The 27263-nt window shown below is 43.7% G+C and overlaps 1 protein-coding gene across 2 annotated transcripts in view; it reads left to right on the forward strand.

Moving 5' to 3' along the window:
* The first annotated feature begins 1851 nt into the window (after positions 1 to 1851).
* LOC134578871 (alpha-1,3-mannosyl-glycoprotein 4-beta-N-acetylglucosaminyltransferase C-like) overlaps positions 1852 to 27263 on the forward strand; it is an 87476-nt gene continuing 62064 nt past the window's right edge. The window contains exon 1 of one of the 2 annotated variants that reach the window (XM_063437950.1): positions 1852 to 1934. The gene's annotated coding sequence lies outside the window, so the exon portion shown is untranslated. Of the gene's footprint in view, positions 1935 to 25517; positions 25617 to 27263 lie in introns of those variants that run through there. The other variant, XM_063437949.1, reaches the window with a different exon arrangement.

Here is a 27263-nt window from a genome sequence, read left to right on the forward strand (position 1 = left end):
GGAGGCCCATAAACCAAAAATAAGAATTACAGGAATTCAGACTTTGCCAAGTCTGATAGCACATACATATAAACCTCAGAAGACCAGCCCTTTCAAAACTCTCCATATATGGCATCGCTTTTAGAACAGGCCAGCCAGCCAAACACCGGAGCAGAACAAGGAGGAACGAGGGAAAACATTGCAAAAAAACAAAAGGAACATCAAAACCCAGGGAAACAGAAGAACATAATTTTTTTTCCAAAAACATACAGCTCAAGGAGCACAGAGCAGTGGACATCGAACACTGAACTGACTGTTGATAAGACAAACGGTATCGTCCAAACCTTTTTCTTTCTGTCCCACTAACAGAATAAAAACCTTCATCTTATATCATGATCTTGAAAAGGTTCTTCGGGAACTGGCAAAGGAAGGTTTCTTTTTACTGATGATGTTCGATGTGATGCTACCTGTCGACATCGTTGTAGCTGAGTGGGTGATTAGCATTTAAGGAAGGAGAAATAATTTGTTATCTCTATTTCTGTCCAGGATACCCAATGTTGGCCTCTGTGCCCAAACAAACCTATTTATTTTACTGCCAATGTGGGAGTGAGCCTATTTCTTTACTTGTGCTGCTAACGTAGGATGGCACCAAGACCCGGAAGATAGCAGAGACTGGCAGAATCACTGAGAGATATCTGAACATAGAGATTCTACAAGAGTCCAATATTATTATTATTATTTATATAGCACCAGCAAATTAAAGGATCACTATCACAAAGCGGTTTTCTTGACACTGTAGTGCCCTGAGGGTGCCCCTTCAGTTACTTACTTTAATCCAGCGCCAGGCTCCCTCGGTGCTGGTGACCACTCCTCCCCGTCCGACATCAGCTCCCCCGTCCGACGTCACTGGAGCCGCATGCGCGGCAAGGGCCGCGCACGCATTCAAAGTGTCCATAGGAAAGTATTTCTCAATGTTTTTCTATGGACACTCTGCGCGATGGAGGCAAAATTCGCCTCCAGCGTCGCAGATGCGCCTCTAGTGGCTGTCCGGAAGACAGCCACTAGAGGCTGGCTTAACCCCAAATGTAAACATAGCAGTTTATCTGAAACTGTTATGTTTACATGTGAAGGGTTAAAACCTGAGGGACCTGGCACCCAGACCACTTTATTGAGCTGAAGTGGCCTGGGTGACTATAGTGTCCCTTTAAGTAGCGCTGTACAATAGGTGGACTAACAGACACGTAATTGTCTGTAACCAGACAAATGGGCGCACAGGAACAGAGGGGTTGAGGGCCCTGCTCAATGAGCTTACATGCTAGAGGGAGTAGAGTATAGTGAAACAAAGAGGGAGGACCAGAGGAGAAACCTCTTCCGTTGTAGTAGGTGCAAATGACCATAGAACATAGAATAGATTTGTAGAGTGAGATTGCAGAGTTAGGGCAAGTGAGATTTGAGATGGGTAAAAGGAGAGTTTGGAGTAGAAATGCTGGAAATCAAGGCAGTGGAGGTTTCTGTGAGATTGGAGAGTTGAGGCTGGTGAAACTGAATGGTGAATAACCACAGCAGAGATTCGCCAGTCAACATTAAGCCATAATCAGCCAGAGGTAAACCATGGTGACGTCACGCAGGATTCTAACAAAATATCACATCTCGACACTACATCACAGCAAAGCTTCTATCGCCTGCCACAGAAATTAAATGGGGCTTATTCACTTAACTGGAAAGGGACGATTGACAGAACTGACTCATTTTAAATAAAAGATACCAAGATTCTTCACAGTAGTGGGCAATTTTTAGTGAGTAGATTGCCGAGACTGTGCTGTACACTCCCTCCCATTGCCCTGCAGGTGAATTGCATTCCGCCTTCTCCAAGGTGAACTCACCTGCACAGGCTGACACAGATCTGTACTTTACACCCAGTGACACTGCGAGACCGCTACACTCCGAGAAGAACTGTAAGTAAAGTATCCTCTTTAACCACGTTTCTTTCACATTTGTGTTTATATTATTATTATTTTCTTTTCTTGCTTGCTTTTTTTTTTTTTTTTTTAGTTTATATTTATATAGGTAGAATGTAGATTTCGTTTTCACATTGCTATTTAAGATTTTTGTTTTACATCTTGGTTGTGTTTCCTTATACCATTCAATTTACACATATTCATTTTATTTTCCTGGGCTTGAATAGGTTTTTTTACATTGTGTGGCAACAGATAGCTTTATCCTGATATTACAGGGATAAGAACTATCAGGAAATGACTTTCTATGCTCCCTCTGTCTATACACTATATAAATCCATAGATAGATAGAAGCAGGGCTCGCTCTGTTTATACACTATATAAATCCATAGATAGAAGCAGGGCTCGCTCTGTTTATACACTATATAAATCCATAGATAGAAGCAGGGCTCGCTCTGTTTATACACTATATAAATCCATAGATAGAAGCAGGGCTCGCTCTGTCTATACACTATATAAATCCATAGATAGAAGCAGGGCTCGCTCTGTCTATACACTATATAAATCCATAGATAGAAGCAGGGCTTGCTCTGTCTATACACTATATAAATCCATAGATAGAAGCAGGGCTCGCTCTGTCTATACACTATATAAATCCATAGATAGATAGAAGCAGGGCTCGCTCTGTTTATACACTATATAAATCCATAGATAGAAGCAGGACTCGCTTTGTTTATACACTATATAAATCCATAGATAGGTACAAGCAGGGCTCACTCTGTCTATACACTATATAAATCCATAGATACAAGCAGGGCTCGCTCTGTTTATACACTATATAAATCCATAGATAGAAGCAGGGCTCGCTATGTTTATTTCCTTTATAAATCCATAGATAGAAGCAGGGCTCGCTCTGTTTATACACTATATAAATCCATAGATAGAAGCAGGGCTCGCTCTGTTTATACACTATATAAATCCATAGATAGATAGAAGCAGGGCTCGCTCTGTTTATACACTATATAAATCCATAGATAGAAGCAGGGCTCGCTCGGTTTATACACTATATAAATCCATAGATAGAAGCAGGGCTTGCTCTGTTTATACACTATATAAATCCATAGCTAGAAGCAGGGCTCGCTATGTTTATATGCTATATAAATCCATAGACAGGTACAAGCAGAGCTCGCTCTGTCTATACACTATATAAATCCATAGATATAAGCAGGGCTTGCTCTGTTTATACACTATATAAATCCATAGATAGATACAAGCAGGGCTCGCTCTGTTTATATCCTATATAAATCCATAGATAGAAGCAGGGCTCGCTCTGTTTATATGCTATATAAATCCATAGATAGAAGCAGGGCTCGCTCTGTCTATACACTATATAAATCCATAGATAGAAGCAGGGCTCGCTCTGTTTATATGCTATTTAAATCCATAGATACAAGCAGGGCTTGCTCTGTTTATATGCTATATAAATCCATAGATATAAGCAGGGCTCGCTCTGTTTATACACAATATAAATCCATAGATAGAAGCAGGGCTCGCTCTGTTTATACACTATATAAATCCATAGGTAGAAGCAGGGCTCGCTCTGTTTATACACTATATAAATCCATAGATAGAAGCAGGGCTCACTCTGTTTATACACTATATAAATCCATAGATAGAAGCAGGGCTCGCTCTGTCTATACACTATATAAATCCATAGATAGAAGCAGGGCTCGCTCTGTTTATACACTATATAAATCCATAGATAGAAGCAGGGCTCGCTCTGTTTATACACTATATAAATCCATAGATAGAAGCAGGGCTCGCTCTGTTTATACACTATATAAATCCATAGATAGAAGCAGGGCTCGCTCTGTTTATACACTATATAAATCCATAGATAGGTACAAACAGGGCTCGCTCTGTTTATACACTATATAAATCCATAGATAGGTACAAGCAGGGCTCGCTCTGTCTATACACTATATAAATCCATAGATACAAGCAGGGCTCGCTCTGTTTATACACTATATAAATCCATAGATAGGTACAAGCAGGGCTCGCTCTGTTTATACACTATATAAATCCATAGATACAAGCAGGGCTCGCTCTGTTTATACACTATATAAATCCATAGATAGGTACAAGGAGGGCTCGCTCTGTCTATACACTATATAAATCCATAGATACAAGCAGGGCTCGCTCTGTGTATACACTATATAAATCATTGGCGGATCCGGGGGGGGGGGGGGGCAACGGGGAAATTGCCCCCCCCGAAATTCCCCCCTGCCGGCTAATGTAGGGCTGGCATTGTCCAAGTGCCAGCCCTGCTATGTGCCTGCGGACCGGGGAAGGAGATCAGTGATCTCCCTCCCCGGTCCGCAGGCACTGTGCTGGCAGCTGGGAGAGAGGACCCGGGAGCTCTTACGTGCAGCTCCTCCAGGTCCTCCTCTCGCGAACATGGAGCGTTGCCGCGGTTACCGCGGCAACGCTCCAAATCTCGCGAGAGTGAACTCTAGCCCTGGAGTTCACTGTAACCACTGGGCCATCAGGGATTCCCACTGGGGCCACCAGGGACGGAAATATGCCCCCCTAAAAGGTAAGAAGGGAGGGGGGGACATAAATATATTTTATGAAATACATTTTATTTATTTTTTATTAAAAAGCCTCCCTACCCTCCTCCCCCCCCTCCATACACACACTGCCACCCATACACACACTGCCACCCTCACATACACACACTGCCCCACATACACACACGGACCCCACAAACACTGTCCCCATACACACACTGCCCCACAAACACTGCCCCCCATACACACATACACTTACCCCCATACACACACTGCCCCACAAACACTGTCCCCATACACACATACACTGCCCCAATACACACATTGCCCCCATACACACACTGCCACCCTCACATACACACACTGCCCCAAAAACACTGCCACCATGCACACACTTCCCCACATACACACACTGCCCCCATACACACACTGCCCCACATACACACATACACTGCCCCCCATACACACATACACTGCCCCCCCCATACACACACTGCCCCCATAGACGCACTGACCCACAAACACTGTCCCCATACACACATACACTGCCACCCTCACATACACACACTTCCCCACAAACACTGTCCCCATACACACACTGCCCCTTACACACACACACACTGCCCCTATACACACACTGCCCCACAAACACTGTCCCCATACACACACTGCCCCCCATACACACATACACTGCCCCCATACACACACTGCCACCCTCACATACACACACTGCCCCACAAACACTGTCCACATACACACACTGCCCCCATACACATATACACTGCCCCCCCTCACACACACACACACACTGCCCCACACACACACTGCCCCAGGGCCGGTGCAAGGACTTCTGTCTACACAGGCGAAGACACATTTTGCTGCCCCCAAAATTTATCTTCACCTGTCTGTCTAATATTCCCACTTTTGCTCTTCTTACCCATCTTTTTTTGCCCCTTTTGTGCATTTTACTACCTTTTTCTCTTGTTTTCCCTTTTTGTATATTGTATCCCCTGTCTGGCATTCTTTTTTATGTGTTTTGTGTCTTCTTCCCACTTTTCTTTACCCCCTTGCGTCACACACTCACTCGCTCATACACATGCACATACTGACCGTTACACACATACTGCTTACACACACACACACACTGCTTATACACACACACAGTCTCTTACACACTTGCACTGCTTATACACACTCACTGGCTCTAACAGACACACACACACTGACCATTACACACATACTGCTTACACACACTGCCTCTTACATACTTGCACTGCTTATACACACTCACTGGCTCTAACAGACACACACACACACACACTGACCATTACACACATACTGCTTACACACACACACACACTGCGTATACACACTCACTGGCTCTAACAGACACACACAAACAGTCTCTTACACACACTGCTAATACACACTCACTGGCTGTAAGACACAGTATCTCACACACACATAGCTTATAGACACACACACTAACTCTTACATACACAGACACATACTAACTCTAATACACACAGACACACACACTGGCTCTAACACACACAAACACACACACACTAACTCTTACATGCACAAACTGGCTCTAACACACACACTAACTCTTACACACACAGACACATACTAACTCTTACACACACACACATACTAACTCTTACACAGACACACACACACACACACACACACTGGCTCTAACACACACACACACTAACTTTTACACACACACACTTACTGTTTCTTATAGTTGCTTATAGGTCCCGCTGCACTGTTGTAGCTTCCCTCCTCTCTCCACAGCAGTTTGCCGCCAGGATATGATGTCACATATCCCAGCAGCCTGTAGCTTAGGAAGATATTCGCCACGGTCGCTCCTCGTTGTTCCGCCCCCTTTCCTCAGTGGCTGCACGTTTCCATTGCAGATTGCAGCAGAAATTGACCGGCGGGAGCGGAGTTCTCCGCACTCCCGCCGGTCACTCGGACATTTTTGCGCCCCTCTGGTCCGCGCGCCCTAAGGTGGACGCTTGTGCCGCCTTATGGTAGCGCCGGCCCTGCACTGCCCCCTAACACACACACTGCAAACCTGACATACACTGCCGCCCTCACACACACACACTGCACCTTTCACACACACTTCACCCCTAACACAGACCACTGCTCCTATGCCCTATATCCCAGCAGACCCCAGGTAAGTTGTCAAACTGTTCTTAAACGGTATGACTACTTACTCTGGGGTGGGATCCTGGCACTACTGGCACCATAACTACTACACTGAGCTGTAGTGGTTATTGTGCCAGGATTATTTATTTAAATAATCTACAAGTGCCCCTCCCAAGATCAGGCTCTGGATCCGCCACCGATATAAATCCATAGATAGAAGCAGGATTCGCTCTGTTTATATGCTATATAAATCCATAGATAGAAGCAGGGCTCACTCTGTTTATACACTATATAAAAACATAGATAGAAGCAGGGCTCACTCTGTTTATACACTATATAAATCCATAGATATAAGCAGGGCTCGCTCTGTATATACACTATATAAATCCATAGATAGAAGCAGGGCTCAATCTGTTTATACACTATATAAATCCATAGATATAAGCAGGGCTCGCTCTGTATATACACTATATAAATCCATAGATAGGTACAAGCAGGGCTCACTGTCTATACACTATATAAATCACCCCTCGGGCAGTGGGTGATCAAGGGCCCCCCCGTCCTGGTACAAGGTTTCTTGGTCCCCTACTACTCTTCTCCAGGGCCGTCTTTAACGCGGGGCAAACGGGGCAGCTGCCCCGGGCCCAGTTACTCCTGGGGGGCCCAAAGCAGCTGCCCTGTGGCCCCGCCGCCCATAGCCTGCATAAGAAAAATTCCCTCCCTACCCATGGGCCCGCGGTGCTTGTATTGCGGCTGCACCGGGGCCCATACTCTAAGGGTGCTCACCGGGTGGCCAATACACTTAGGGCCACCCGGTGAGCACTTTTCAGCACGGGCCCGGTCGGATGCTGTGGCCGTTTAACAGCACGACCGGGCCTCCTGCTTTACGGCAGCCTGGGAGGAAGTGACGTCCGGGAGTCACTTCCTCCCTCAGAGATGATGACCCGCGCGGGAGGGAGTCTGAGCCAGGAGGCAGCGAGGAGGGGGACTGAGCAAAGAGAGCCAGTCCCCAACTCCCAACCACCCAAGGCAGCAGACTGAACCCCAGGGAAGGTAGGAAACTGGAGGGGGGCTTTACAGTTTGCCCATGTGTATTTACAGTTTGCCCATCAGTATGTGTGTGTTTATGTCTGTCAGTAGGACTGTGTGTGTCAGTGTGTGTGTGTCAGTCTGTCTGTGTGTGTGTCAGTCTGTCTGTCACTAGGTCTGTGTTTGTGTCTGTCACTAGGTCTGTGTTTGTGTCTGTCACTAGGTCTGTGTTTGTGTCTGTCAATAGGTGTCTGTGTGTGTGTGTTTCTGTCTGTCACTAGGTCTGTGTTTCTGTCTGTCACTAGGTCTGTGTTTCTGTCTGTCACTAGGTCTGTGTTTCTGTCTGTCACTAGGTCTGTGTTTCTGTCTGTCACTAGGTCTGTGTTTCTGCCTGTCACTAGGTCTGTGTTTCTGCCTGTCACTAGGTCTGTGTTTCTGCCTGTCACTAGGTCTGTGTTTCTGCCTGTCACTAGGTCTGTGTTTCTGCCTGTCACTAGGTCTGTGTTTCTGCCTGTCACTAGGTCTGTGTTTCTGCCTGTCACTAGGTCTGTGTTTCTGCCTGTCACTAGGTCTGTGTTTCTGCCTGTCACTAGGTCTGTGTTTCTGCCTGTCACTAGGTCTGTGTTTCTGCCTGTCACTAGGTCTGTGTTTGTGTCTGTCAATAGGTCTGTGTGTGTGTCAGTAGGTATGTGTATGTGTGTCAGTTTGTCTGTGTGCCTGTCAGTAGGTCTGTGTGTGTGTGTCTGTCAGTAGGTCTGCCTCTGTGTGTTTCAGTGTGCCAGTATGTCTGCCTGGGTATTAGTATGTCTGTGTGTGTGTGTGCCACTATGTCTGTCTGTGTGTGTGTCTGTCAGTAGGTCTGTGTGTGTGTCTGTGAATGTATGTCAGTATGTCTCAGTATGTGTCTGTGTGTGTGTCAGCATGTCTGTCAGTGTATGTGTCGGTATCCATATGTCAGTTTGTATGTGTCAGTTTGTCTGTCTATATGTGTCTGTATATCTGTGTGTCTGTATGTGTATCTGTATGCTGTCTTTGTGTGTTTCGGTGTATCTGTGTGTGTGTCTGTGTATCTGCATGTGTGTATATGTGTCTGTATATCTACATGTGTGTCTGCATGTTTTTCAGTGTGTGTGTGTGTGTGTATAAATATCTATGTGTGTGAATGCGGAGATGTATGCACATATACAAACACTACATACAAATGCACCCCGGCATTCAAACTCCAACACTACGTACAAACACACACCAAAATTATATGTAAACACACCCCTGCATTCAAAAACCAACACTATACATAAATACATGCATGCAAGTACGCCAACACCACATACATTCCATACAAAAGCCTGTTTACATTCAAACACATAAAAACAGCTTAGTGCTAAATACAAACCTTCAAACATGGGTAAATGGTAGAGCCCCAGCTGTCAATGCATTGCTGGAGTTGCACGACAGATGGGGAACTACCTTTTAATCACCCGTGCGATAGGGAGGCTCAAAAAAATTCTTGCACCTCTCTACATTAGGACTGCCACTGCGTTGGGGTGGAGGACGGGATTGCACACCTGGGGAGAGGGTACCAGGGGGCCCAAGCAAATGCTTTGCCCAGGGTCCAATCAATATTAAAGACGGCCCTGCTCTTCTCCCCCTTCTTTCTGCTGCTTTCACACATATATTATGTGTAGGCTGGCCAGCACACAAAAGAGCTGTGTGAGAGCCACACAGCCCTGACTCCCTTGCTGACGTGCCTCCCCAGCAATTAAAATAAAGCAAATTTAATGACACACTTCCACTGATTTTGCGGAGGACATCACAGGCAGCGTCCCCACATGTGCAACCATACAAGTAGCCACATGTGTTCGGAGTCTACTTGTGGGGTTGCGTGTGTGGGGATGCTGCTAGTGATGTTGTGTGCCTGTATGTCAAAGTGTTGTGAATTAATCGTTACTCTTGTTTTACCTATTGTACAGCGCTGCAGAATATGTTGGCACTATATAAGTGATTGTAATAATTGTGTGTATGGAAGCTGTGTGCAGTATTGCAGTGGTGGGTATGCTGTTTGTGATGTGTATCTGTAGGGAGGCTGCATGTGGGATTGTGTCTATACAGCGAGGCTCCTTGTGGGTGTTTGCGTCTGTTAATGGGGCTATTTGCAGTGCAGTATGTGAGTGGACAGGGCTGGTTGTGTTGCAGTGTGTGTGGGATAGAATCTGTAGTAGGCATCTGGTGTTTACTGGGGCTGTAGTGTGTGCGTGTTTGGATAATAGGGGCTCTACTGTGTATAAGTAGTATAGTGGCTGTAGTGCGTGCATAGGGGTAGATGCTGAAGTAGGTGCAGGAAGGCACGGGGGCTGTGGTGGGCGCGGGGAGGCACAGGGACTGAGGTGGGTGCGGGGCTGGACAGAGGTTGTGGTAAGCACAGGAAGGGACATAGAAACTGTGGTGAGCGCAGAAGGGACATAAGGGCTGTGGTGGGTACTGAAAGGGATAGGGACTATGGTGGGTGGTGGATGCGGGTAGACAAGGGGCTGTGGTGGGTACTGGAAGGCATAGGAGCTATGGTAGGTGGAGGTGGCATAGGGGCTGTGGTGGGTACATAGGGGCTTAGGAAGATCCTGAGTGTAGGGAGGAATGGTGGCTGAGGTGAGTTCAGGGGAACTGAGGTGGGTGCAAGGAGAGATGTGGTGTGTGGAGGAGGAGCTGAGGTGGGTACAAAGTGGGGTTGAGGTTGGTACAAAGAGGGGTTGAGGTGGGTACAAAGAGGGGCTGAGGTGGGTAGAGAGGGGGGCTGAGGTGGGTAGAGAGGGGGGCTGAGGTGGGTAGAGAGGGGGGCTGAGGTGGGAGCAGGGGGTTGCTGAGGGGGGAGCAGGGGGTGCTGAGGCGGGAGCAGGGGGCTGAGGCGGGAGCAGGGGAGGCTGAGGCGGGAGCAGGGGGGGGTGAGGCGGGAGCAGGGGGGGGGGCTGAGGCAGGTACAGGGGGGCTGAGGCAGGTACGGGGGGGCTGAGGCAGGTACAGGGGGGCTGAGGCGGATGAAGGGGGGGCTGAGGCGGATGAAGGGGGGGCTGAGGTGGATGAAGGGGGGGACTGAGGTGGATGAAGGGGGGGACTGAGGTGGGTACAGGGGGGGGGGTCTAAGATGGGTACCGGGGGGTGAGGGGGAGGGGGATAAAGAGGGGCTGAGGGTGAGTAGGTGGGGGAGGGCTGAGGTGGGTACAGGGGGCCTAAGGCTGGTACAGGGGTCTGAGGTGGGTACAGGGGGGCTGAGGTGGGTACAGGGGGGGTCTGAGGTGGGTACAGGCGGGGTCTGAGGTGGGTACAGGCGGGGTCTGAGGTGGGTACAGGGGGGGTCTGAGGTGGGTACAGGGGGGGCCTGAGGTGGGTACAGGGGGGGCTGAGGTGGGTACAGGGGGAATGAGGTGGGTACAGGGGGAATGAGGTGGGTACAGGGGGATGAGGTGGGTAAAGGGGGGCTGAGATAGATAAAGGGAGGCTGAGGTGGATACAGGGGGGCTGTACACATACATACATGCCAACATATACACACACACACACAAATATTGATACATGCCCACACCATGACACAGATGCACACACGGACATAAAAACACACACCCTGACACACAGATGCACATAGAAACATAGAATGTGACGGCAGATAAGAACCATTCGGCCCATCTAGTCTGCCCAATATTTCAAAATACTTTGAATTAGTCCCTGGCCTTATCTTAAGTCTAGGATAGCCTTATGACTATCCCACACATGCTTAACCACTTAAGGACCAAACTTCTGGAATAAAAGGGAATCGTGACATGTTACACGTCATGTGTCCTTAAGGGGTTAAACTCCCTAACTGTGTTAACCCCTACCACTCCAGCTGGAAGGCTATTCCATGCATCCACTACCCTCTCAGTAAAGTAATACTTCCTGATATTATTTTTAAACCTTTGCCCCTCTAATTTAAGACTGTCCTCTTGTTGTGGTAGTTCTCCTTCTTTGAAATATAGTCTCCTCCTTAACTGTGTTGATTCCCCTTTATGTTTTTAAATGTTTCTATCATATACCCCCTGTCTTGTCTTTCCTCCAAACTATACATGGTAACCCCTTAGTGACCAGGCCATTTTTCAATTGTATTACCGTTAAGGACCAGGGCTCTTTTTACATTTCTGCAGTGGTTGTGTTTAGATGTAATTTGCCTCTTACACATTTACTGTACCCATACATATTATATACCATTTTTCTCGCTATTAAATGTTCATTCTAAAGATACCATCATTTTCATCATATCATATAATGTACTAGAATAAAAATAGTAAAATATGATAAAAAAACAAACAAAAAAAAACACAGCTGGCCATCATGCACCCATGTCCCAGTTGGAACATGTCTGAAGCCGACCAATGTAATTCACCTCAGTCAAACTGTATGTTTTTGAAAAGTACACACCCTAGGGCATTTCACATGGTGGCATTTGAACACTTTACATGCACTAATTCTACCACCAGTCTCTGTCAAACGTTTTTGTGGTGTTATTTTTCACTCACACATTCTACTTTGTGCATAGATTCTAAGCTCCTGTTAGGTGTTACTGCCAAAGGACACCACAATATGTACTTGGCATCATCTCCCGAGTACAGCGATAACACTCATGCATACGTTTGTCGGGTTCACTGGGGGGGTGCAAAGCAAAATGTCTGATATGCGTTTTTCAAATTTTATATATCTTGTTTGCCTATCTTGTTTTGAGGGCCTTATCAGATATCCCAATGTATTTTCTTGCCATGAGCGTGCATATATTTGAAAAGTTTACACCCCACAGTAGTTGAAGAACGTGTGTGGAGGTAACTGTTCAATCCTCAATTTTACACACGCACACCGCTATTTGACTGTGATTTAGGAGAGCCCGCTGTTGGTTATTGCAAGAACACACCCCGGGTTGTTTTCTGCGAGGCCTCCTAAGGACACCCACGCCCCCCCCCCCATGCATAGGTCTGCCAGGATTTGGGGAAGGTACGGTAACAACTGAATGACTTGCCATTTGAGTTGAAATTGAGAGTATGTCTTCTGATAGGCCTATCTTTAGCTTGGGGCTTTACACATACCCCAGTTTTATATATCGCCACAAAAGGGTACATACTTGAAACGTAGACACCCCGAGGTATTGCATGTATGTGGAGTGCTTTGATGCAACTTTTTTTTAGCCAGAAAAAAGATAAAACAAGTTGAAGAACGTGTGTGGAGGTAACTGTTCAATCCTCAATTTTACACACGCACACCGCTATTTGACTGTGATTTAGGAGAGCCCGCTGTTGGTTATTGCAAGAACACACCCCGGGTTGTTTTCTGCGAGGCCTCCTAAGGACACCCATGCCCCCCCCCATGCATAGGTCTGCCAGGATTTGGGGAAGGTACGGTAACAACTGAATGACTTGCCATTTGAGTTGAAATTGAGAGTATGTCTTCTGATAGGCCTATCTTTAGCTTGGGGCTTAACACATACCCCAGTTTTATATATCGCCACAAAAGGGTACATACTTGAAACGTAGACACCCCGAGGTATTGCATGTATGTGGAGTGCTTTGATGCAACTTTTTTTTAGCCAGAAAAAAGATAAAACAAGTTGAAGAACGTGTGTGGAGGTAACTGTTCAATCCTCAATTTTACACACGCACACCGCTATTTGACTGTGATTTAGGAGAGCCCTCTGTTGGTTATTGCAAGAACACACCCCGGGTTGTTTTCTGCGAGGCCTCCTAAGGACACCCATGCCCCCCCCATGCATAGGTCTGCCAGGATTTGGGGAAGGTACGGTAACAACTGAATGACTTGCCATTTGAGTTGAAATTGAGAGTATGTCTTCTGATAGGCCTATCTTTAGCTTGGGGCTTAACACATACCCCAGTTTTATATATCGCCACAAAAGGGTACATACTTGAAACGTAGACACCCCGAGGTATTGCATGTATGTGGAGTGCTTTGATGCAACTTTTTTTTAGCCAGAAAAAAGATAAAACAAGTTGAAGAACGTGTGTGGAGGTAACTGTTCAATCCTCAATTTTACACACGCACACCGCTATTTGACTGTGATTTAGGAGAGCCCTCTGTTGGTTATTGCAAGAACACACCCCGGGTTGTTTTCTGCGAGGCCTCCTAAGGACACCCATGCCCCCCCCATGCATAGGTCTGCCAGGATTTGGGGAAGGTACGGTAACAACTGAATGACTTGCCATTTGAGTTGAAATTGAGAGTATGTCTTCTGATAGGCCTATCTTTAGCTTGGGGCTTAACACATACCCCAGTTTTATATATCGCCACAAAAGGGTACATACTTGAAACGTAGACACCCCGAGGTATTGCATGTATGTGGAGTGCTTTGATGCAACTTTTTTTTAGCCAGAAAAAAGATAAAACAAGTTGAAGAACGTGTGTGGAGGTATTTTATATATCGCCACAAAAGGGTACATACTTGAAACGTAGACACCCCGAGGTATTGCATGTATGTGGAGTGCTTTGATGCAACTTTTTTTTAGCCAGAAAAAAGATAAAACAAGTTGAAGAACGTGTGTGGAGGTAACTGTTCAATCCTCAATTTTACACACGCACACCGCTATTTGACTGTGATTTAGGAGAGCCCGCTGTTGGTTATTGCAAGAACACACCCCGGGTTGTTTTCTGCGAGGCCTCCTAAGGACACCCATGCCCCCCCCATGCATAGGTCTGCCAGGATTTGGGGAAGGTACGGTAACAATTGAATGACTTGCCATTTGAGTTGAAATTGAGAGTATGTCTTCTGATAGGCCTATCTTTAGCTTGGGGCTTTACACATACCCCAGTTTTATATATCGCCACAAAAGGGTACATACTTGAAACGTAGACACCCCGAGGTATTGCATGTATGTGGAGTGCTTTGATGCAACTTTTTTTTAGCCAGAAAAAAGATAAAACAAGTTGAAGAACGTGTGTGGAGGTAACTGTTCAATCCTCAATTTTACACACGCACACCGCTATTTGACTGTGATTTAGGAGAGCCCGCTGTTGGTTATTGCAAGAACACACCCCGGGTTGTTTTCTGCGAGGCCTCCTAAGGACACCCATGCCCCCCCCATGCATAGGTCTGCCAGGATTTGGGGAAGGTACGGTAACAATTGAATGACTTGCCATTTGAGTTGAAATTGAGAGTATGTCTTCTGATAGGCCTATCTTTAGCTTGGGGCTTAACACATACCCCAGTTTTATATATCGCCACAAAAGGGTACATACTTGAAACGTAGACACGCACACCGCTTTTTGACTGTGGAACACACCCCGGGTTTATCACGATTCCGGGAACCTAACACGCTAACAGACACACACACACACACACACAGAAAAGGTGCCGTACCGGACCTTAGAGTGGCCGGGCTAAGCACACACAGAATAGTCAGGGGAACCAGAAAACAGAATAACGAGAAACAAGCCGAGGTCAAAGGGTAGGAGAAAGTCACAAAGTCAGCTTAACAAGCCAGAGAGTACGTAACCACAAATCACAGGTTCAGAATCAATACTATACAGCAAAGACCACAACAGGGCAGGGAGGAACAGGAAAGGTGAGTATAAATACCCTAGGTTAAATTCTGATTGGATAACTTCCAATCAGAATTAACAATCACATGTGGGAGATATCTAAGCCTCCCACTGTGATTGTGGTACTGTTGCTTTAACGCCGGGTCACTCACGTGACCCCGGCGTTTGCATAAATCAACGACCTTTCAGCGTGCAGCGTTATACATGCTGCCGCTGGGAGGCGTGACGGATGCGAGCGGCGGAGAGGAGACGCCGCTCGCCGACAGGTAGGAGGAGGGGAGACCGCGGGCGGCGATGGACTGAGGGTGAGTGCTGCGAGTTGCGAGCAGCCTCCCCTACTAGCCGCCCGCGGACCCCTTACAGGGTTGTTTTCTGCGAGGCCTCCTAAGGACACCCATGCCCCCCATGCACGGGGTAAATGTAACAACCCCCCCCAAAGAAAAAGACACCAAAAAAAAAAATAACTGAACGGCAAAAAATAAATTAAAAATGGGCCAGCGTGTGGTATCGTTTGAAACAGTCTCCAATGCAGAGTCCAGGCTGCCCAGGGCAATCAGGACAGTAATATACACTGTCTTTTCTCTGCCCCCTCTTAGAACAGACCCTGCATCTTTTTTGGGGACTCTGTTTTGCCGCAGTAGGGGGGATTTTAAAAATAAAATGTGTAGCCCCAACTCTGCTCTCTCCCATCACCGCCCGGGGAGCAGGTGCATCACGGTACAAAATCCCCGAAATGATCTGGAGCTGAAACTGTAAAAATCTCAGTTGCGTCCCGGGGTTTGCTTTTTTGAACAACAAGAAAGCGTTGTGGGTTGCAATCTGCATTAGGTAGATTGCAACCTTTTTGTACCAGGCCCTTGTCTTTCTGTGACATCCAAATTAATGCCAGGATTTGCAGTAAAGGATGGGATGTCTGGCCTCTGGTTATGAGGCACTACCCACTCCTCAGCAGTTCTGCCAGCTGGAGCAGCACGTCTCCTTCTGGCAGGGGGACTAGCAGGCACAGATACAACATCACCAGATACATCACTAGCAGTAGACACTGTATCGAGTGATGATGTATCTGAGCACCTGGCAGGGTCAAAATCAGGGTCAGAGTCTGACATAGACGCGTCAGACTCTAGCGCAAGGGTGGCATATGACTGCTCAGCGCGGGTTGTCTTCCGTGACCCGTGTGCCATGATCACAATTGCTTTACTTAGTGACCTGTCACAAAAAAAAAAAAAAATAACCCCTGAAAAAATGAACAGACAGCAAAATAAGTGATGCTGTGCAAGAGCCTGTGATCTGTATAGTGATCACTGGCAGGGCAGGGGTTAATCGTTCTGAAAAGAGCTTTTGGGTCTCAAAAAAGATCACAAAAAAATGAACCCCTAAAAAAAAGGCACAAACAGCAGAAAAGATCTGCTGTGCAAGAGCCAGTGATTATAGTGATCACTGGCAAGACAGGGGTTAATGGCTCTGAAAAGAGCCTTTGGGTCTCAAGATTTTACAAATCCCTACCTATAAATACCTAAATCTCTCTAGCTAAACCACAGATCTCTCTCTCTCTCTCTCACACTAAAACACAAGTGAAGAGAGGGAGGCAGATCCACACTAATCAGAGAAATGGGGAACACACTTGGGATGAAATTGCTAATGGGGCAAGCTGTGATTGTATGACTCCAGCCTGCCCCTTATGATGCGGCATGCTAGGGACGCCCCCAGAAGCCCCATGATTCACTGCCTTTCGAAAAAAAAAGGGGGGGGGGGGGAGTTAATATTGATCATTTTCTTTATTTTATATTTATTTTTTTATATATATTATTTTATATGCACGGAGTGCCAGGACCCCTCAAGGCACTCATCACATGCAGTACATCACTGCTATACTATCAGAGCTTCCAGAGCTCAAAATAGGTGCAGACGTACCAGGTACGTCCAAGGTCATTATGGACTGTTTTCTGCCAGACGTACCTGATACGTCCGCGGTCGGGAAGGGGTTAAAGGAACACTATAGTCACCTAAATTACTTTAGCTAAATAAAGCAGTTTTAGTGTATAGATCATTCCCCTGCAATTTCACTGCTCAATTCACTGTCATTTAGGAGTTAAATCACTTTGTTTCTGTTTATGCAGCCCTAGCCACACCTCCCCTGGCTATGATTGACAGAGCCTGCATGAAAAAAAAACTGGTTTAACTTTCAAACAGATGTAATTTACCTTAAATAATTGTATCTCAATCTCTAAATTGAACTTTAATCACATACAGGAGGCTCTTGCAGGGTCTAGCAAGCTATTAACATAGCAGGGGATAAGAAAATCTTAATTAAACAGAACTTGCAATAAAGAAAGCCTAAATAGGGCTCTCTTTACAGGAAGTGTTTATGGAAGGCTGTGCAAGTCACATGCAGGGAGGTGTGACTAGGGTTCATAAACAAAGGGATTTAACTCCTAAATGGCAGATGATTGAGCAGTGAGGCTGCAGGGGCATGTTCTATACACCAAAACTACTTAATTAAGCTAAAGTTGTTCAGGTGACTATAGTGTCCCTTTAAGTTCCTTTAACCTTTCCTGGTAAGTTTTATCCTGCAATCCATGAACCAGTTTAGTAGCCATTCTCTGAACTCTCTCTAAAGTATCAATATCTTTCTGGAGATACGGTCTCCAGTACTGCATGCAATACTCCAAGTGAGGTCTCACCAGTGTTCTGTACAATGGCATGAGCACTTCCCTCTTTCTACTGCTAAAACCTCTCCCTATACAACCAAGCGTTCTGCTAGCATTTCCTGATGCTCTATTACATTGTCTTCCTACCTTTAAGTCATCTGAAATAATTACTCCTAAATCCCTTTCCTCAGATGTTGAGGTTAGTAGGGTATCAAATATCCTATACTCTGCCCTTGGGTTTTTATGTCCAAGGTGCATTATCTTGCACTTATACACAGCTCTGACCATTTTTCTAATTGTTCTAAATCATTTGCCATTAAGCTTATCCCTCCTGGAACATCAACCCTGTTGCAAATTTTGGTACTATCAGCAAAAAGACATACCTTACCATCAAGACCTTCTGCAATATCACTAATAAAAATATTAAAGAGAATGGGTCCAAGTACAGATCCCTGAGGTACCCCACTGGTGACAAGCCCAAGCTTCGAATATACTCCATTGACTACAACCCTCTGTTGTCTGTCACTCAGCCACTGCCTCACCCATTCAACAATATTGGAATCCAAACTTAAAGATTGCAGTTTATTGATAAGCCTTCTATGTGGAACAGTGTCAAAAGCCTTAATGAAATCTAGGTAAACAATGTCTACTGCACCACCCTGATCTATAATTTTAGTTACCCAATCAGAAAAATCAATAAGATTAGTTTGGCATGATCTCCCTGAAGTAAACCCATGTTGTGTCTGAAGAAGTGGTTTTATCAGAGTCCATACAGATGCTCAAACAGCTAAAAGATGCATACTTGCAAAAATAATATTCAAGGATATAATCTTTCAATGTAGGGTAATAACTGCTTGATCCAAGGATAAATCTGACTGCCATTCTGGGGTCAAGAAGGAATTTTTTCATAGTTTGTTGCAAAATTGGAAGCGCTTCAAACTGGGTTTTTGTTTTGCCTTCTTTTGGATCAACAGCAAAAAAACTAATGTGAGGAAGGCTGAACTTTATGGACGCAAGTCTCTTTTCAGCTATGTAACTATGTAATTTTATTCTAACTGTATTTTGATATTAATATATTTATATCAAAATACACTTAGAATGAAATTGATAAATAACTTGATAAATTTTAAAAATATATATTTTAAAAACAGCAATGTCCTACTTGTACTGATATCCCTTTAACCTAAAAAAAAAAAAACATGTTAACATTGGGTATTTCTAAACTCAGGACAAAATTTAGAAACTATTTAGCATAGTTTTTTGGCGGTTGTAGATGCGCACCAGATTTTGGGGGTCAAAGTTAGAAAGAGTGTGTGGTTTTGGTTTTTGTTTTTAATCATATTTTATAAAAAAAATTATAGTAAAAAAAAAAGTTACAATTGAAAAACGGTCTGGTCACTAAGGGGTTAAGGACTGAGTCAATTGTACAAGTTGTGATCAAAACAAAACCTGGAATTTGCGCTATATCTCTGTTCAACCATAAGTCACCTCTTTCATATTAAGTGCACCCACACTTATTATATATCATTTTGTTCAGGAGAAAGTGGGCTTTCATTTCACATCAAATATTTATATATGAAACCTAATTTAATATGAATAGAATTTTCAAAAACTTTGAAAAATTAAGTAATTTTGTTATTTTTCAAGTTCTGCATGGCATTTTAACTGTCATAATCCTCAGTGGTGTATTCTTGATTTGTGCTGCTCTAGGCACGACTAAATTTGGGTACCCCCCTAATCTTAATTTGCCCCACCACTTTGTCCTCATTGACACATGCACTGACATACATTCACTGACAGATACACAGTCATTAGCACACACGTACAGTCATTGGCACACACTGTTTAACCCCTTAAGGACACATGACGTGTGAGACACGTCATGATTCCCTTTTATTCCAGAAGTTTGGTCCTTAAGGGGTTAAACAACCCACAGTTTCACTGACAGACACACGCTGACACACCCACTCACTGACAGGCACACACTCTCAGATACACATTTTCTCATACACTCACCAATTATTTTTTTATTATTTAAATCCATCCAACCTCCCTACATTTAGGAGAGCTGGAGTGGATCCTGTCCCTGACTGCTGCTGGGCTGGCTGCTTGCTGGGGATGCTGGCAGGCTCCTTCTGGCTCGGCTGCTGGCAGACGGGCAGACGCTAAATGGATTCTATTCACAAAAGTAGACAACCAAGGGTATTCAGAATTGGGTAAGTCCAGTCTTTTGTAGTAGCCACTTAGCCCCAACGGCTAGCCAAAGTTATAGTTTTAGTTTTTATATCTATAAATATATATTTTTTGCATTTTTTCACACAAAAACTGCATTTTCACTGATGATATCATCATCATTACAAGTTTTAGTGTTTTAAAACACTCATATTTGTGTTCAGGGAAGTCTCCTGGGTACAACAGTACCCCATTTGTACAGGTTTTATAGTGTTTTGGAAAGTTACAGGGTTAAATATAGGGCTTGTAAACTAAATTCGATAGAACGCCCTAATTGCATTAAGGTAAAATAAACAAAAGGTTGACAAGTGCTGAGTTTCTCAATCTGTGTTTTTGTTTTTTGTTAATGATTGGATTAAGGATTCTGGGTTGGGCAAACTGTCTGATCCTGATTAATCTTTATACTAGTGTCAATTATACCAATCAGACAACCTTTCCTTTTAGTTCAGTGGAGATAAACTCAAAATGCAGCAATTACCCAGAGCACCTGTCTTGCAAAAATGTCTCATTAAAGGAGCACTATAAGGTCAGGAACACAAACATATATTTCTGACCCTATAGAGTTAAAACCACAATCTAGCCCCCCTGGCCCTCTCCTGCCTCCCTAAATATAGTAAAATGTTACTTGTATTAAAGCCTGAAGCTGCCACTGCCAGCCTCAGAATAGCAAGCTGTCTACTGACATCATCAGAAGTGTTATTTTGATCCAATCACAATGCTTTCCCATAGGACTGGCTGAGACTGTGAAGGAGGAAGATCAGGTGAAGAGCCAGCACAAGTCAAACACAGCCCTGGCCAATCAGCATCTTCTCATAGAGATGGGTAAACCATTTAGGAGGTAAACCCTTTAGTAGCAATGAGTAACCCAAATAGTAAATAAAACTTCACTTTTAATATATTGGTTAAAATCTTCCTATGTAATTAATATCCAATCAAACAAATAGGACTAAGAAAATCCTAAAATTATGTCAAAAGAAATTATAAAAAAAAATAAAAAATGCAACTGAACTAATTTGGTGATCCTAAAATTCGATTAGTGTAACCCAAAATTATGTGAAAATAAATAAATATATATATAAATCCATATAAATCCCTCATACCAAAGAAAAGGGAAAGGAGAACATATATATACAAATTGGTATATGATCGCACCAAATAGAATTGTATGTTGCCAAAATGTAACTAGATATCGATGTTACAATGTATCTTGTTTGTCCAGGGGGAGAATTATATCGTACAGCAGAAAAGGGGAGTAATAATGGATGTCAAATATTCTCAAAGTAAGAATAAAAACGCTCCCAAGTCTATGCACTAAAATTGATCTCCAAAGAATCATACTTGTGCTGGTTTCATAAAATACATCCTGTTGTGTGCTGTAATAATTGAACTCAAAATGTATAATATTTCGTTTTATACCTATTCTTCATAAGTTAATTAACCATATTTGAGTCCCTAGTTGTTATTATTAGACTTGACAGCAACAAGTTTTGGTTATGTACATTTTAGAGAAATCCAGTTTGATTGCTTAACAGAAAAAAGTTAATATATATGCACGATTAGGGCTATTTACAGAAACAGGAACATGTTTACAAAAGCATTCTGTCTCTATCTTTGTAGACTACTAATTGCATTACAGCCATATTTTCTGTCTCTCGTGCCTACTGTGAGCATGGTGTGTGAGAGAGGATGTATTTTGGGTTGTTTTTGGCTGTTTTTTTTTCTCACATTGGTCTGTTTTGCTGTACCGATTTATTTAAAAACCTTTTTTTTTTTTAAATGCCGTACATGTCACGCAAAGTCTTATTGGCTTATACTTCTGTATTTTTGACTTTACTGCTTGTAATTTTCCATCGAACCATGACAAGTAACATAGAAACACAGAATGTGACGGCAGATAAGAACCATTCGGCCCATATAGTCTGCCCAATTTTCTAAATACTTTCACCTTATCTTATAGTTAGGATAACCTTATGCCTATCCCATGCATGCTTAAACTCCTTTATTCTGTTAACCTCTACCACTTCAGGTGGAAGACTATTCCATGCATCCACTACCCTCTCAGTAAAGTAATACTTCCTGATATTTTTAAACCTTTGCCCCTCTAATTTAAGACTATGTCCTCTTGTTGTGGTAGTTTTTCTTCTTTTAAATATGGTCTCCTCCTGTATTGTGTTGATTCCCTTTATGTATTTAAATGCTTCTATCATATCCCCCCTGTCTCGTCTTTCCTCCAAGCTAACGTGTTTAAAACAAAATGCATTCGTGTTTTCATTCGAGGAAAATCTACAGAAAAGCAGTGTTTTTGATTTTTTTCTGTGTAACCAGGCAGTGGAGTGTCTCTTTAATTTCAGATGAACACGTTTATTGAGGATTTTTTTTAATTGTAGTTGCCTTTCTTGCTTTCAGAGGTTAAATAGCGCAATGGCACTGAAAGGGTTAACTTTGTAACGCCAAAACAGCTTGCTCCGGGCAATTTCTCAACTTGCGGTCATTTCACAATTCGGTGCATAATTAAATGTGCTGTTGTGACATTCCGGGTATTCTGTCCCTGCCATTAATTGTTTACCCATCGAACAAACCTCTTCTTGTCACAGTTTGTCAAATAAACAATGCAGAATGAGGAAAACTGATAAGACGCCAGACAGGAAGGAGTCTATTAGCAGGTATTAGTTTGGAGGATTTTAAAGCAGTTATTAACTAAACTGGGAATTGGTGGCAAGTGGCAAGACAGTCACAGATTGGATGTTTTTTTGGATTCACAGCAGCACAAGGTAGACGTAAGCTGTGCAGAGCCCAGTATAGAGAGCTAGGAAAGTGAGAGTCCTTAGCTGCATTCTTGGGCTAAGATGTAATAAGACACTGTTTCAGGGTGAGCAATCTGTAGTGTACATGGTTGAAGGGGTCCCACGCCAAGGCAAAGCTCTTCCTGCTGACATGATTCCTTCTCACTGCAGGGAGAGGGACATCCCGGAGTGACCGTCTGAGTGCCACCAATGGTCACATGTCCCCAGCATGCTATGCGTGCTGACAAGAGATAGAAAATATGCACAGATTTAATATTAGAAGTTACACCCCCAGCAGCACTGGGCTGTAGCTCTGTATTTCAGGCTGAAACATTGCACATATAGATTCCGCTTCAAATCACTGAAGTGGTCATGGTGCCTGGAGTCAGGGCCGGTGCAAGAATTTTTAGGTACACAGGCGGAGATGCATTTCCCCCCCACCCCCCATCACCCCCTTCACGTATACAGATTGACCTTCCCTTCACATGTTGTAGCGTTGTCTCGATCAAAATAATGAAATGACATCAAAACAGGTCGTCGCAAGTGGGTACAATGCTTAAACAAAACATTATAGTTGGATAAAGCAAGCAATAAAATAGGACTAGAATTTTTTTTTTAGACATTTTTATCATGCTAAACATTTTAACAAGACGTAATACGTATTGTTTTATTTCCAATGGCCAATTGTTTTTTTTCTTATCTAAACCTAGCGAGTTATCTTTACAGATAGTGCAACAGATGCTAATGCCGGTATTTGATTATAGGGATGTAGTGTATACACCCACACCGCAAACCCACATTAATAAACTTAATATGTTAATTAGTTCTGCTGCTTTGTACTAGAATGTAATTACTTTACCCACCACTGTGACATATTAAAAGAGCTAAACTGGTTTCGATGGAATCCCGACGCACTCTTCATCTCTCCAGTCTTGTGCATAAGAGCTTTTCTGTGAAGCTCCCACCCTACCTGAGTAGAATGCTCTCCCCGGCTGTTCCCACCTCCTATAACCTCCGATCCAGTACTAGCACGATATTTAGCATACCACAATACAAAAATAAAGTGGCTCGATCCTCCTTTTTCTACAGAGCACCGCAATTATGGAATAACCTCAGGGACACAGTCAAATCTTCATTCAATCTAAAATCTTTTAAGAGATCTATGGTAATATACTTCAGCACAGAATGCACCTGTCATGGTTGAATATATTTATTACCTGTTATGTTATTTATATATGTGTGTATGTATGTATATACTAAAAAAAAATCGAAGGGTAAGGGGGTACCAAACTAGAAAATCTCCTGAATGGGGGTTAACTCCTAGTGCAAGAATATTTGTACCAACAACTAAACAACAAAAAGAGACAAAAAACAGGAGAAAAGGAATTATGGTAGAGTGTCCTGAAGAGTGTACGTCCCTTAAAAAAGGGGGGGGGACGGGACAGTCGGTGGTACAAATGATGTGTACCACTTTAAATATAAAACTTAACTTCTAATACTAAAAAAGTAAAACCACAAGAGCACACATTAAGAACACTAATTAGTATAACTTGTCCTAGCTCGTCTCCGTTAGTACGGAGATAGTGTAATTGCAGGCTTTAGTTAAGGGGTGCCCTTAAAGACACAAGCACTTAGGGATTTTGAGGAACACTCATGAATTTCTTCACTATTGTTGTCTTAAACCCACACTATCTCTGCGATATATATTCCTGCATAGCGATATTAATAACCCATTCTGGTTCTCCCTCCCACACAACAATACATGGTCTGAGACACCAATAGGTATACAGTTTACTTTTTATTTACAAAACAATACTCTGAGAACAGGGTGTTATATACTTCTTTGTACTCGAGACTGTAATATTGTGCCGCCAGGCAAATTATTGTACCGCTTCACCTGCAGCGGGTTCACTTATCGGATTGAAATAATCCCTGCAATTTCACTATCTCCGTACTAACGGAGACAAGCTAGGACAAGTTATACTAATTAGTGTTCTTAATGTGTGCTCTTGTGGTTTTACTTTTTTAGTATTAAAAGTTACGTTTTATATTTAAAGTGGTACACACGGATGTACACTCTTCAGGACACTCTACCATAATTCCTTTTCTCCTGTTTTTTGTCTCTTCTTGTTGTTTTGTATGTATATACTGTTTTGTGGCCCCGGGACAAACTTGAAAACAAGCAAAATCTCAATGTATCCATCCTGGTAAAATATTTTATAAATAAATAAATATGAACCACCCAGATAACGTGACTATAACAATAACAGTGCCTCTGTTTTCACCATGTAGATACATAAACGTATCTGTGTATTTAGGAGGTAAATTATCAATGTGCTTGTTTCTGGGGCTCATACTTATAAGGCACGTCCGCATAACCCTTCGGCTAGCTCTGCTCCTCGAGAAACTTACACAAACTTAAAAACATCGGAGGGGTGGACTGAGTAGAGGGATTAAATTGTCTCCGAGCTTTACGTTCAGCTAATGGGAGGGAGAAAGGTGCAGTTTATTCTGTTCCGGTGTCAGGGATGTTACCATTTAACAATGTAAGTCCTTTGCATATACTTCCCCATTCTGTTGCCGTGTTCAAACCACACGTACTCAGCCACCCACCTCTACGCATTAAAAAAATGCATTCCCCTCCAGGACTGTAGAGATTGGCGGTAGCCATCCAGCCGAGACATTCGAAGGTTGCCAGTAAGTAAGGAAGTCAGTTACTATAGATAAACTGGGAAAGGAAGTGTTTGTCTGTAGAGCATCGTTGATTTTGAGACTGTTGTTTAAACGCGTGGAAAGAATAGCACGTGGAAGCTAATGTCTGCAAACGAATGGCCATCAGTATTATTTATTAGTGTGGGAATTCAAAGAGAATTTAATATTGAATGCCAAAATAGAACAATTGAAACCTACAAGTGAAATCTGCAGTTAGATGAAAAGATTTTAAAAATTTTAATTCAGTTTAATGTTTACTTTTTTCCCTTTTCAAAGGGATGGCTTTTGGAAATGGCGTTTGTAGTTTTGCGTACAGCTAATCCAGGGAGCTGTATTTAGTGCGTCAGTCAGAACATAATTTATAAATTGTGTCCACTGTCTTAACCGAAATGTAAAACTGTAGGGGGTGAATTGCACACGGCGTTTGCGAATGCTTCCAGTTTAAAACCTTATTTCAACCACTATCACAACTACTGCTTTTACAAGTGGTCATGGAGATCTCTCTGTGCAGCAAATCTGTTTGGAAAACTGCCTATACAGAGAAATCTGTGTAATTGTTAAAGTGTGTAGTTACATGTCTGTCGTCAGCACGCACTAAGCTTCTTCCCCTGCAGGCAGCGCTTTGAGCACACCTTTTAGAAGGAGGACCTGAAATTTTGCCCCCCGCGAACCTAATAAGAGTCCTACCAGTCTCCCTACACAATCTTTTATTTGCCTTGCCTTTGTCCACCAGCGTGTTCACCCCATACTCCCTTCATGTCCCCTCCTCCGCTTAGAGCAAGCACAAAGCTGTAGCTCCACATTCACAAAACAGAGTGAGAAAAATGTGTATGTTTGGAGAGATTCTTGATTCATCATTTCCCACGGTATGGTTACCCCAGTGATCTCTTGTATTTTGGATCCTATCATGTCCCAGAACGGCCTTACTGCCCTGCATTGCCACCATATGTGGCCTATGCTGCCCTCGTCTCCTCCACATCTCCATCATTGCGGGCGGGTGGCCGGGTGGAACCTGTGGATGTCTTGTGGTGTGCGATACCAGGCTGACAATAGTTTGTAGTTAGTCTCATGTAAGGAGACACTCGTGTGTGCATAGAAGGTTGTGTGAAAGATGGTTTCCCATGTCCTATCCCCCAGGGAGTGTCCTAGGTAGTGTTCCCACTTTCGTGTGAAGTAAGGAAACCCTTTGTGCATATCTGCGTGGAGAAGTTTAAGGCATCTAGAAGTTGCTTTGGCTATTGATGTGGTGCTTGAGCACATCCTTTCAAAGTCTGTGAGGTCTCTGATAGGACCTTTAGGTAGGTTGAGAGTTTTGAGGAAGTGTGTGAGTTGAAAGTATTGAAATTTCTGTGCTATGGTGGTTGTTTTTTTTGGTACCAGATCTTTAAGTGGTACTTGCCTCTGCGTGCCCCACACACTATCAAGTGGCATGTATGGAGAGTTGTCTAGTTGGATGCGTACTGGGAAGGTTAGGCCGTTAAGATCTACAGAGAAATTTAAATTGTGGGATATTGGGTATCTTGGTGATATCTCCGGTGCTATATTTGGGAGCTGGGAAATTTTTCTTCAAACCGCAATGGTGGCAGCCACAGTATGTTGGTGTTGGGGTGGGTATTCATTCGGCCCTGTGTA

Source organism: Pelobates fuscus, chromosome 12 (assembly GCF_036172605.1).
Source record: "Pelobates fuscus isolate aPelFus1 chromosome 12, aPelFus1.pri, whole genome shotgun sequence".
Classification (NCBI taxonomy): Eukaryota; Metazoa; Chordata; class Amphibia; order Anura; family Pelobatidae; genus Pelobates; species Pelobates fuscus.